We start from the raw sequence: 13,582 nt of genomic DNA, 5'->3' as shown, positions 1-13,582 counted from the left end.
CAATGTGCAGTTCGAAGGATTCCTGGCATAACTTCACCCTCTATCTGTAGTTTATAAAGCAATAACACTAACAAATAAATAAACCTTTCTTCCCTAGTATGGTCGCCACTATGTTAGGGCCTAAATCTTCCTCAGGCTGAGAAAGGCAGGATCTAGGGTAACATCAAACCACGCTTAACCTGGTAGCTAGCCCTACCAGGTCGGGAGAGGGCTCTCTCCTTATCAATCTTAGAAAAATATGATAAATGAGGCTTGAGATGACTGATATGAAGACTGATTTTAGGCTAGGTATGTGTTCATAAGAGTTTGATTGAATTTGATGATGTTTTGTTGGCTCAAATGTGAAAGGCAGATTTAGGTCCAGGGAATGAGGCTTAGTTTTGCAGATATCTCTATGGGGCGAGGTAGGCAAATGGTTTGGTACTTCAAATTGAGTGAGATGGAGAGATTTTAGACTGGTTAGGAGTTGAAGAGGGCAAGAAAGTCCCAGGGATCCTCTTCAAACAGCTAAAAGCATAAATAACTAAACAAACCCTAGGTAGAGCACTGCAAATCAATGAATTCTACCTTTATCACTATTTGATTTAGTTAATATGAAGAAAAGAGAGATGATGGAATACATAAAACACATGTAAACTTACAATTACAGAAGGAAACACAATACCAAGTCAAGTTTCCACAAGAATCCCATAAAATTCTACAAACCATGGTCTATTCCTTTGCCAAACTGCTGAAATGAGTATACAATGAAGCTCCAAGCTTTCCCAAAGGTCCAACCTTTGCTAATGACTGAAAAACAGGTAGATATAGGAAATAAACGACTCATCCTAGCCTTTAGGGGTCGAGCGCATAAGTTTAGTAGCTGTTCCAACAAAGTCTAAACTGAGAACTAAAAAGTAGGCAGTGGAACAACTTGCCTCTAAAAGCTAGGGAACTAATTCATTCAGTTGCAAACTACCTTTTTATGGATGAATGTACCTCTATGAGTGAAAATTTAGCATAATTACATCAAAATCCCTCAAGTCACATTAAATTATGTCATGAGTTTGACTGTTAGAAGGAGAAAAGTCAAACTGTGAAGAAACTAGGAAAAAAACAGAGTTTTTTGGCCAAAATGAGCAAATTTTCTCCTATGCGGCGTCTTGATTTCCCTATGCATAGTGCCTTTGTGCAACTAATTTTGGAGGCCTTCCTGGTGTCCAAATTTTCTCCACGTGGGCTTGTTGGAAAGTTCTACCTGTCTAACTTGTAGAACAAGTGGAATTTCTTCATTTGGCCTCCATTTTCTGCTCCAAAACTGAGTTCTCTCAACACTGCCTCCTATGTGTCCAAAAAGGGGCAGAAAGGTCATTTTTGAGGTTCTTTTGACCTTTTTGGAAGCTCAAAACCTGTCAAAATTTCTTGGCCATTTGTGGGCATCCATATTTTTCCATGAGAAATCCAAAAATGATGAGTTTTCCTCAAAAGGACAACCCCATCAAAAGTGTGCACCAGGTGGCGCGGCGCATTAGGCAGAAAAACCTGTTTTTTAGGCAAAAAATTCAAAATTTGCAAAAATTTTCCTAATTTTTTAAAATTTGGGCTGATTGTTCCTCATCAGGTGTTTTGTTTGGCTAAGGAAGCCTCAGCCAAGATCTGGAGTCTATTTTTCTCTTTTCTCTTCCTCATGGCTTTCTTCAACTTGGCCTTCAAAATCGTGATTCTCGCTTGGCACACCTTGTTTATCGCCAAGTAGTGGTATGCCATGTTCCTCAACATATTTTTCTCTTTTTTGGCCTTCACCAACATCTTTTCCAAGTGCATGTTTGTCACCTCGAGCCAAGATTCATGATCACCTTAAATTTCCCTTTCATGTGTTGTCAATTTGGTTTTTCCTCCTCTTGGCAGCTTGCCGGTTTTTATTTATATTTTTGAGCTCCATGGATGAGTGGGACTGATGAGGGGAGGATTTGATGCTAGCTCTAGGGTTTTGGGGAATGAAAGGGTTTAGGGAATAACATTTAGGGATTGGGGATATTTGATTAGGGTTTGGGAAACTTTAACTAGGGTTTGGGATAATAGGACTAGGGATTTAGGATTAGTGATTTTAGGGATATGGGGTTTAGGGAATGGGTTGATGAAAATGTAATGAGAGGGAGAAAATGAATGAGGGAATGAAGTAGTGAGGGAGTAAGAAATGGTTTTGAGTGGATTTAGCAGCAAGAAATACAATTTTTAAACCCTATCCAACTGTTTTTGACAAGAAATGCAAGGAGGTAGGGTTTTGATTTTTGCTCATTAAATCACCATAAATACCAAGATAACTCATTCATTGGTCATGGGAGAAATTTCAACTTACTTGGGCAAGTGAGGATTGAGCAAATTTGGAGTTTTGGATGAGGTTGTGAATGAAATCGGGCTCGTAGCCCTGTGCGCCGTGCCACAATCCCAGTGCACCACGCCTTCTCAATGTGTCACGTCTATGTAAAATTTACACTGCAGAGTGTGGCCCAATGCGCTGTGCTGGATGGATGCGCCACGTACATGACCCAATGCACCACACCACTGAAAATCCCGAACTCGCTGCGGCTTTTGCTCTATGGCTTCAACACGAACATTCTCTTGTCCACTCTTTCTCCTTTTGATACAAATGAAATCTTTAAACATGAAAAATGGTTTTTATACATAGGATTTTAATTTTCCACTTATAAAAACCCACTTTGTAATGTTTGCCTTTGACTTGCTTTTAAAACTCTGTTTTTGGGCAGTTCGCTTCATTTTTTCTTTTGATGAACTGAATGCTTTTACTTTTTGTTTGCCTTGCACGGGATGGAACTGCTGAAGCTTGGCAAGGTGACCAGGGTTTCCACTGAAGTTATTACATATGGAAAAAATGAAATTACATTAGATTTGTACATAAAAACATAAAAAACTTTGTGAAAACTCAATCACTGGGCATGTGATTATGGAAATTATTGTTGCTGAAATCTTATTTGTCCTCCTCATAAGCCTACTGACCGTTATTGAGAATTTTGAAGACCTTATTGATGAAACCCTAAAAATGACTTTTGCAGATTTAAAGAAAAAAAATGACTGCAGATGATCTAGATGAATGAAAATGGGCCAACAGGTAAAGGACATGAGGGAAAATGTATAATAAGCCACTACTGTCAGATGATCCATGATGCTAATGGGATGCAGCTGACCGAGTGAGACACCTAACATGCAATGCAACAAAAGAATTTGATCATTGATGGAGGGATGAAGATACCGACACTAACACCCCCTACATTTTTTTGCATCGCAAAGAGTTAGAAGGAATCAACAATTCTCTGAGAAAGTTCCTAAAGGTGGATGCAGATAGAGTCACAAAAGGAATTTCACTTTTGGAAGGATTTGTGTATAGGTAGACCTTAATAAAGGTTTACTTGAACAAATTATTATGGTCCATAAGAACTTGTATGGTCTCATTCTATAGATTGTGAAAATACAACATTCATATGTCATAATTGTCTTCAAACCAGGCATCTTCAAAACCTGTGTCCTTAGGCAAAGAAAGACCCCAAAAGAAAAATCATACAAGCCAAAAAGACAAAGAGATGTCAGTTCTGAGATTCAAAGAATGATGAATCAAAGGAAGAAGTAACCCCCAAGAATACTACAAATATTGTTGATCAGAATTCCCAAGAAATTATAGAGAAGAGAAGGGTGGAGAAGGTAGTTGTGATGGTTCCAACTTTGCCTAAAATAACAATCGCTACAATTCATCAATAGAAAATCTAAAAGGCTAACCCTAAAAAATAAGCGAGCAACACCAAAATAATTCATGCATTATGGAGCTGGAATTCTGATAAATAAACTTCTATAAATAAATAAGCGAACCAAATGGTCATTGTATCTTCCACTCCCAACACTAGTGGTTGATGAAAATGGAGAAAAAGAAGAGTAGAAAAGAATAGTTTAGTTTTATTTCTTTCTGAGTTTTCTTTCTTGTATTTTCACTTTCCAAATATAAAGAAGATGTGCAATTTATTAATATGAAGTTCATATATAATATTTTTTAAAAACTAATAAGAAGAAAAAAAATTAAATATTACTATATATAGAAAGTCAAAACATTTATTAATATGTTATAACTTGCATAGTTCCATCTTAGCGTAAGATCTACCAAGAGTAGATAGAAATCAAATCTTTTGAGTTGTAAACTTTTCTACAAGTTCTGATGTTAAAAGGAGTTTTGAATCTCGAAAGATTCAATATTTGCATCTCGAAAGATTCAATCCCTCTCGCTGTTTGATAGATACAAAGTTAAGATGGACCTCTGTTGGATATATAATGAGAAATGTGAATGTGAAGCTCTATAGTCTAATATGGGGATACATTGTAGTAACATTACATTTAAAAATAATAAAATAATACTTAAAATAGCAAATTAAAAAATAGTAATAACAAAAAAAAAATCAATATCGGTCATAAATAAAATACTTTAATTTTTACCTTAATTTTATATCCACCTTATATAGAGAAAGAGTAATCGAGCATTAATAGGTTGTTAGATAGATTTATAATTTATTCATTTTTTAATATGGAGTTGACAAGTAACATTTTAAATATTAATAACAAAAGATATATGTAACATTTAAAAGGTTATTTATAACAAAAATAATTTTATAGAGAGAATGTCTTCTATGGGCATACGTTTTCTACTTCAAAATATGATTTTGGCATTTAAAAATCAATATCGGTCATAAATAAAATACTTTAATTTTTAACTTAATTTTATATCCACCTTATATAGAGAAAGAGTAATCGAGCATTAATAGGTTGTTAGATAGATTTATAATTTATTCATTTTTTAATATGGAGTTGACAAGTAACATTTTAAATATTAATAACAAAAAATATATGTAATGTTTAAAAGGTTATTTATAACAAAAATAATTTTATAGAGAGATTGTCTTCTATGGGCATACGTTTTCTACTTGAAAATAGTATTTTGGCATGTATTCACTTGTACAATATATATATATATATATATATATATATATATATATATATATATAGAGAGAATTCTTATCCCATTAACAATTATTTTTACATAAGCTTATAATTAATTCATTTTTTGATATGGGGTTGACATATAACATTCTAGATATCTATAAAATCTATATATAGCGAGAATTTAAAACTATATTTAAAATAAAAATAATTTTATATAGAGAGAGTCCTATGGATATATGCTTTTACTACCGAATATAATTAGGACATGTATTAACATTTTAATATGTAGAGTGTGACCCATAAATAAAATATTCCGATGTGAAATATATATATATATATATATATATATATATATATATATATATATATATATATATATATATATATATATATATATATATATATATATATTAGTGTATTGCTCAAAATCTATCCATCTTAACTTTGAAACTACCAAGATCCAATATGAATCGAATATATTGACCTGCAACATTTCCTTAAGTTTTGAATTTAAAAAAAAAAGTATGTTAAGACATTTAATTGATGATAGCCCTTGGTAGATCCGAAGTTAAGATGGATATATGCTGATTTTAGAGAGAGTGACTCCATTAAGTCTTATATAAATCAATATTTTTGTCATATGTTAGGAGTACAATACCTTATTTTTACAGTGTTGAAATTAAATATAGATATATATATATATATATATATATATATATATATATATATATATATATAGATAGATATATATATATAGATATATATAATTATAATTCATATGGATTATGATAGATATGTAGCATGGAATACTTTTAATTAAAATAATAATAATAATTAAAGTTATAATAATATTAGGATAAGAAATGTATATAAAAGTAATTGAATTATTAATGACTTATAAAATAAAATTATTGAAGAATATAGATAAAATTTAGATTTTATTAGATATGTACTTCTATTTTAATCATTTAATTTTATATACTACTTAATAATAATAATAATTAGTAAAATATAATGTTTTTTTATTTGGTATTTGACAAGTGTGGATGCAAAATAAATTGTACTTTAACATTTAGTTTTCTCATATATATATATATATATATATATATATATATATATATATGTATGTATTTATTTACCAATCTCATATGGAGGAGATGTTGTAGTGTTTATAAATGAGTGTGAAATTTAGATGTGGACACATTAAAAATTTATTTCAAAAAATATAGATAGATTCAAATTATTATCTATTTATTAAAATGAAAAACAATAACACATTCCTTCATTCTACTATCATTGCCATGATAATATAAATAATAAATCTCAAGAAATAATTCATATATAAATTCATATTTTTTTATAATGGTTGAACTAAAATTAATACCAACTTTTGTGATCACATCAAAGTTTGGAGTTATGTTTGTTTATTGAATTTTGATTCTTAACCTTTATAGGAAAAACCATCCAAAAATAAAATCCTTGACAATAGTTCATACTCAGGTAAATAACATATTTATCATTAGTTACTTCTCATCATTATTTATGTTTTACTCAACACTTATATATTAGTGAAACTATAAATGTGTACACTTACTAATGGTTACTACCCACCAAAATGTTAGAAATATAGAGAGGGGGTGAATGTATTTCCCTTCTTTTACACAATTCATTATATTATTCTTAAATATTCAAAGCATTAACATAAACACATAAACATCATAAAATCAAATGATAAAAACACAATAATTACATCTCAACCATGTGCTTTTTTATGTATGATGTACATACAAATTTACCATTTAAACTAGAAATAAGTACAAGACTCCCCAAGGTATTTTACCTGCAAGGATGGAAGGATGAATTTTCTTCCTAAGAAAGTTTGGGCTCCTGTAATAGGGAAAATGAACCAACTATAATCATCTTTATATCACAAGTTTCTCCCCCTGCTACTGCATTAACTCTACCATTATTGTCCATTTCTACTACTTGCCACATTTGCTACTCCTACTATGCATTGATGTTATTGTCGATTGTTTCCTATGTTGCACTACTGCTCATTGCTGCTACAACTGCCACTCCTCTGACTATCAACTTCTACTACTACTGCTCCGACTATCCACTGTTGATACTACTACCTTATTACCATTGTTGATATTGTTGTCACTGTTTCTACTAGTGTCACTCATTGCTCCCATTGTTGTTTCTACCAAACCCAAATCAACCAAGAAAGAGAGAAAATTTGAGGTATAAAATGAGCCTCCTAATGAAAATTATAAAATAATAGTTGAAATAATAAAATTATATTAAATTATGTCATCAAATTTGGATTGGAAAACGAAAAAACTACTTTTTCAACATGTATTTTCAACTTATCTTCCTACGATTTTATCCAAATTTCAAGTGGGGGCACTCGTTGGATGCATAATTTAATTTCACATTAAAGGAGTAACAATTTTCACTACTTTTGATGAATTCCTCTACACAAAAAATGAAAAATGATTGTAATCATGATTTTAATGTATTTCTCACTTTTTAGTGTAGTCGAATCCATCGAAACTATTCAACATGGGTACTCCTTTGATGAAAAATTAAATTCTACATCCAATGACTGATCCTGCTCAAAATTTGAGTAAAATTGTAAGGAGAAACGTTGATAATAAAAGTTGAAACAATACCTTTTTTCAATTTTTTTTTTATCATTCTACCTTTTTACTCCAAACACGATAAATCATCCCCCATGGTTGACATCATTATCTTAAATTATATTGGTTCTTATAAAGTTGATGTTGGTTGTAAATTTTTGTTTTAAATTCCATTTTCTACCTCGAAATTTCTCTAATGTACCGTCCTTGGAGTTCATGCCATCTCTGTCATCTCAATGTCAAGGTCACTATCATAATATCAGGTTACTATCATGAAGTAATTTTGTTGTTATGTAACAAAGAAACTTCCAGAATAATAAGGTAACTACCATCCATCATAAAGGTTACTCCATACACATCATGGTCACACTCTTATATATATATATATATATATATATATATATATATATATATATATATATATATATATATATGTATATAGTAGAGAGAGAGAGAGAGAGAGAGAGAGAGAGAGAGAGAGAGGTGATGGTTATGAAAGATACTGTCATGGTATAGAGTCATTGTCATGTCATACATTTCATATCCATAAGATTACATCCCCATCATCAAGGTTCCTACACTTTCAAACCCTAGTCCAACCTTTAATAATATGAATTACAGAGTAATGCTTAAGTGCACTGCATTATCTAAACAAGTTAGTTTTCTACACGTAATCTTTTATCAGTCAACCATGCATCACTTCGTCAAACCAATAAACATCCATACATCAATACATCATTATCCCTAATGTTACTTCCATTATCAAATTAAACAACTATCATACAGACATGCCTATAACAATAATTGTGATCCCACTGTGTATGGGTGATGTGACCATACCATAGAAAAAATAAATGGTAATTCTACCCAGTCCTTTACAATGTATTGTTGTCTCCACCTTTAGATACCAACATTATTCATGAACACACCAGTCAAACACCCTAACTATAAGAACATTTTGCAAGAAAATACTTGTACCAGATTTCCTTGCACATTTTCCCCATGTTTATTGCAGCAATGGTTAATACACATGTTTTCTTAGAAGAAAAGAGGAACTATACTGCTACAACCCTCATTATAAGAGCTATTAGGACATTTGAAATGAAAACATTATCACTATATAAATTTGGATTGATGGTACTGTAATATTCTAGTGAGGTTAGCTTTAGTTCCTTGTGATGCCCCATCTAGATCAAGAGATCAAGACTCGCAGGAAGAACCCTAGAAGACAATTCCTCGAAGAAGATTTCCTCCTAGGTATCAACCTATCTTTTATGGTCATTGTTATTGATGTGGAAGGTTTGGATATAGAGCTATAGAATGTTGCATGTATGAAAATTATTCCATGATATCTTTCAAAAATGGATATTCTAAAACTCAGCAAGATATCAACAGATTTTATTATCTCAGAGATGATGTCGAATGTTACAAATGTAACAATTTTGGGCACCTTGCTAAAGATTGCAGACTTGGAAGCTCTCCAAAGGAGTTCACGCAAAATCGAAATGAAAAAATATGGAAAAAGAAGACTAAAAGGTGTGCTCTTACTCTCAAGGCTCAAAGAAATAGAAAAATGTGGTATGTTGACATTTGTTGCTCAATGCATATGACTACAGATAAAAATAAATTCATATCATTGAAATAAATGAAGGATAGAACAGTGTCTTTTGTTAATGACGAGGCTTCAAACGTCATAGTAACAAGTACAGTCACTCTTGGAATCAAGGATGCATTAGAAAGGGATGTGTTATTGGTTGAAAATATGAATCACAATTTTCTCAATGTTGGATAGATGTGTGATTAAGGGAACACGATGCTATTCAACTCGAAGAAATGTGAAATCGGGAAAGGCATGTTTGGTAAAATTGTGGATATAGCAAGAAGAGATCCTATTCACATATACATTTTGGATGAGACAGATAAATGATGTTTCTTAGCAAAAGAAGATGAGATCTGGTTATGGCATAAATTAATTGCACATATAAATTTCGATAATTTGGTCAAGATCAGCAAAAAGGAAGCAGCTAGAGAAATTCTGAAAATTTTGAAACCTTCCAATGCGACATGTGAATCTTGTCGATACAGAAAACCAAAAAAAGTTGAATTCAGGACAAAGGAACACTTTGCGTCATGTCCATTGGAATTAATACATATTGATCTATGTGTTCCTATGAGAACAAATGTCTTAGACGAGGAATTATACTTTAGGCTAATGCTAGATGATTACACCAAAATGACAGTCATTGGTTTCCTGGAGAAAAAGTCTGAGGCACTCGAGTGTTTCAAGATTGTGACAAGGAATTGGTCAAAAATGAAAATGATTTCAAGATCAAATGTATGAGATCATATAATGGAGGAGAATTCACATCCAAAGCATTTCAATAATACTGTTAACACCCAGGTTGTTCCCTTTGACTCTAAGGGAATACGGCTGGGGTAACCACTAACCAATCTTTGGATTACAGTGCCTAGCCACACTGTAATCAGAGAGGGCTCTCTCTTTATAATTTGTCTCTGTTCTGTGGAGATTTTAGGCTAGCTATGAAATAAGGGTGTTTAGTTTTATGCTTTGGTTGAAGAATATCTTTCTGTATTTGAAGTGTGCAATCTGCAGATGAGTTTATTTCATCGGGCAATGGAGTTTGTGGCTACAAGTGTTTAGAAATCTTGAGGCGATTTACTGAAATTACAGGGCCATTTAAATGCTTCATATAACAAAGTTAGATCATGATGGTGACATGTGAACAACCAGTGGAAAGAATTTAAGAATTTTCCACTAAAGCTGGGGTGTGGAGAAGAGATAGATGCCTCAGGAGCAAACTTGAATTCCTGAAAATATTTATCACAGTGAGAGATATAGCTTGAAAGGGTAGCAATTAAGAATTACACCTTATTTACTGTATCTGGAAGAAAACATTTATAACAGCTTAGATTGAGTTCAGGGTAATTATGTGATTAAATCCTGAAACTATTATTTTACTTTGCCATTAAGTGTAAAACTCAGAAACATGAAAGAAAATGAAAGACTAGAAAACATTTAACGCAGAGGTTTAAAGAAGACTTATTGTGCTATGAAACATGCAGGAATCCTGTAACATTCAGCCAGCCACCACAGTGCATCAAGGGACACAGAGCTTTGGAAATTCCATCCACCTTTTGTATTATTTCTCTGAGAGTTGTACAGCAACAGAAATATAGAAGTGAAATCAACAACAACCCCTTGCCAACTCATGCGAAGGGGACTTTATAGAAATGTTTATACAAAATATCTCAGGCATTGAGTCATCTGAGAGAGAAATATCTTCATTACTTCGTACAGCAAAGTAGAAAAGAAGTTATTACAGCTTTAAATATAACATAACTTCTCTTTAAGTCTGTCAGAGGATATTTTGACCTTTGGAGGTCACTGAGTCAGTTGGAACACTTTGCTTTAATGCTGGAAAATGTGCCTTTGCGTTGTTGTGCTGTATCTTCTCGGCCCTGCCACCTGTGACTGTGCTTGCTGCTGTGGTGACCGAATAGCCCTACTGAGTTGGCTCAGCCTTTCATCTTTCCTTTGTATGCTGATCTACCAAAATTTTCCCTGTGTATGATCACTTATAAATTTGCAAAAACTTGATATTACAGGTTCTGGTTTGATAATATTAGTTGTGTCAATCTATCCCAGACTTCTTGTGTGGGAAATTGGTGCTTCACAATTGCCTCTATGGTTTCATCTGCTTCTGTATATTTATAGAAATTTGGAGGCACATCGAACAGATGATTGATCTCATTCATGACGAAGAACAGGTTTTCCACCCTATTGTAGAGAGTCTGCCCTGATGCTGGCCCTGATTCTGCTGAAGTGCTGGGCTGTCCTGCAATTTGACTTGCAGCAAAGGCATTGACCCTTTTAGCATAATTTTCATGGGTAAGCAGTCTTCCCACACTGCTTAGTATGCTGGGGAGGCCTCTGTTTTGTAATACCTGAAACCTGTCCATGAACTTTCGGTCTGCATATCTTGGGTTCTCCTTTCTAATGTTCCAACCAGGTTTCTTAATGTAGGACCCTTTTAACCATTGAGATTGTCTCAGTCCTGTGAGCAATTCCCATAGTGGTCAGTTGAGAGCTTGTCCTGTTATTTAATATGTTGATCATCCTATTGGCAGCATCAAGCATGTTGCCAAGGCTTGCTCTTGCTCTGTGTATCTCCCTATTTGCCTTTGTAATGAGCACTAACTACTCATCTATGGTCTCAATGAATTGCCACTGATCAGTAATGGACTGGCCAATATTGGCCCATAGGACTGTTTTGAGCTCTGTTGTCACCTTATCAAGTGTGAGCTCTTTCTCAAGCTCAGTTATTCTCTTTTTGAGAGCTTTTATATCTCTTTCTTTCTCAGCCACATTCTGTTTGCTCTTATCATACCTTTCATTTACTTTAGCCAAAGATTCTTTGGCTTGATTAAGCTCTAACATTTGAGCTTCCAGGACTTGAATTTCATTTTGAAGCTTCTGCATATCCAGACTATGAGTCTGCTCTGTTGTTGGTGCAGCTGTCGATGTAGTTGGTGCTGTTGGTTCTGTTTGTTGAGGAGGAGGAGCAGTAGTTGGAGCATCTTCCTCAAGGTTGATTACTTCAGGAGGAGGCTAGGAGGTTTGACCTTCCTCTCTTTGTTTCAAGGCTGCCTGTAATGCTGCCTTTGCAGCCTCTGATTCTCCCAGCTTTTCTTGAGTTTGGATTAGCTGCTTGTACAAAGATACCAACAAGGTTGTGGCCTCTTGATCATGTCTTTGCTGGGAAACATCATCTGTTGGAGGGTGAATTCTGGCTGGGAGTTTGATCTTTCTCCTCAAATATGCCATGTCTGCATCCCTCAACTTTAATATCTCTTGTATGCCCTTGATATCTTTGGGATCATGCCCAATCTCTATGATGATGTCTTCTAAGGACCTAATTCTGTTGTCCTTTGCTTGAGAGGATGCTTTCTCCAACTCAAGCTGAGCAGCTCTGTTGTTAAGGCTATTCTCTAGCCTATAGTTATCACATGTTTTGTCTGCCAAGGAGGCATACACCATCTCACCCGTTTGCTTATGCAGTTCTATTTTGTCCATTGGGTGGATATCCTTGGCAACGACGTCAAGCTTGGTCCTCAAGTAGTCAGAGGTAGATTGGAGCTACAATGCTGTTGGCATAAAATGACTCATGATCATTTTGCCTTCCTGCACATCATATGAAGACATGAGTCTTTGTTGATTGGTGGGAGCCATTTTCAAAAAATGGTTATACAACTGTATTTTGATGGGCTCACTTCTCCTCTTAATGTCGATGAACTATTGTTTAATGTTGAGTTCACCTTCCCTTTGCTGACTTGAGGAACTCACTTCTCCTCCCATTGCTCTGTCCTGTTCTTGTTGAAAGGAACTTGTTGATGCTTCCCTGCTGGGTGGGACCATACCAAAAGATTGTCCCGTTGGCATTTCTTCCTCTGAGAAGGGATTGATTCTCTGTCTTTTCTCCCCATGAGTTGTTGATGTTGTAAGGGGAGTCTCTCTGTCCCTTTTCCTGCTTGTATCCTCCTTTTGCGGAGTTTGGAGGATTGATGCCTCAGCTGAAGTTTCTTGCCTTGGAGGCACAGTTTGTTTAGTGGATTTAGGGGCTTCCACTGTTTTCTCTTGTTGGACAGGCTGCTCCTGTCTTTGTTCTTCTTGCTGTTGGTGTTGTGTTTGTTGCTGCACTTCCTGCTGCATCATTTCTTCTTGTTATTGCACTAGTGTTTCCATTTGCTCTTCAGTCATAGGAGGTGGCTGTTCCATCTGCTTTTCTTTGCCTTTGCTGGATGTCTGTGGAGTATTCATGGCAGCTTGCTGATGTGTTGCTGAGGATGAGGCAACTTCTCCAAGTTGTCTTTGATATGAGAGGGGGACCTGTTCACAAGTTTCCAAGTCAGCTTCTTTTTGAATATTTCTAGCCTCTCTT

This window comes from Pinus tabuliformis, chromosome 9 (genome assembly GCF_031772625.1).
Source record: "Pinus tabuliformis cultivar Carrire ecotype Pingquan chromosome 9, CPIR1, whole genome shotgun sequence".
In the NCBI taxonomy this organism is placed as follows: domain Eukaryota; kingdom Viridiplantae; phylum Streptophyta; class Pinopsida; order Pinales; family Pinaceae; genus Pinus; species Pinus tabuliformis.
Note: the sequence above shows the minus strand (reverse complement) of the source record.